This window comes from Chrysochloris asiatica, unplaced genomic scaffold (assembly GCF_000296735.1).
Source record: "Chrysochloris asiatica unplaced genomic scaffold, ChrAsi1.0 scaffold00074, whole genome shotgun sequence".
NCBI classification, from domain to species: Eukaryota; Metazoa; Chordata; class Mammalia; order Afrosoricida; family Chrysochloridae; genus Chrysochloris; species Chrysochloris asiatica.
In genome coordinates this window covers 1,670,086-1,671,278 of record NW_006408592.1, presented here as the reverse complement: position 1 = coordinate 1,671,278, position 1,193 = coordinate 1,670,086, and positions in this window count along the sequence as shown.

The following is a 1,193-nucleotide window of genomic DNA, read 5'->3' as shown; positions in this document are numbered from 1 at the left end:
AGTGGGAACTGACTTGACGTAGCTTAACAACAAACCACAGCATGAATACTAATAACAAAATTGTTTTGTAAAATCTTTCTACATTGAATTATATTACTAGTTACATTCTTATTAATTAACCAGAAGCCTTTAAAATTTTTTCACCTTCTTTCCCTTTAACTAACTACTTCAATCCTGGTGTGGTGCTGTGGGTTAATGCACTGGACTGCAAGGTCAGTTTGAACTGTAAGATCAGGGTTTTAAGCTTACCAGCTGCTCCTTAGAAACGCTATAAAGGGTTGGTATGAGTCAGAACTAACTTGACACTTAACAACAACAACAATAGGTTCACAAATACTATTTAACTCAATATTGTAGCTAAGACACCAGAAATTTTAACAATAGCAGTGACTGGTGCAGCAAAGAAAACATCAGGGTAGTGCTTGTAGCAAGTACAGACAAGACCATGGGATTCGAGGCTTCATTATAATTGGGTAATGACAGCTCTGAGCAGAGAGCATTGAAAGACCAAAAAACAAATTAACATCAAGTTTTAATCTTGTAGGTATATTGATACATACAAGTTGGGTTTATGAAAAAGTATTTTGGGTGTTATAACTAATTATAGGGATATATTTATTTTTAAAAAACAATTGCTGAAATATGGCACAAACATTTTATACTCATTTTGGCGTCACCTTCTGTAACCGTGACATCTGGTGAGGTACCACCTCCCACACCCTACACCCCTAGTGATGCCACTGTTTTTGCATTTCTGTAGATGAAATAACTTCCAAGGATCCTAGATTCATGTTTTTGCCCCTGGCATTTTTATTCCTTCCTTCTGAATTAAGTGAGGGCCAGCCTGTCCAAGACTGCAGCCTTAGCTTGTGGTGAAGAAAGAACCTGCCTCACGCTGGTTTTGCATTCTGTCCAATCCCAGGCTTCTGTGAGTAGGACTGCTCAAAAGCCTCAAAAGTAAGTCCCTGCCAAGACAAATCCCACTCCCTCCAAGGAGTCCGACAAATGCACTGTGAGGTACCTATGTAGACTCAGCACTCCAAGGGCACCTTTTCTGGTGTTAGAAATAGATCTCCATCTCCACCAATACCTGGTCATCACTAACTAAAGCTCTGAGCACAATCCTCTTTAGCAAAAATCCTGCTCATGCACTTCCTGCCTCCTAAGCCCTAGTCTCCAATGTAACCACACCA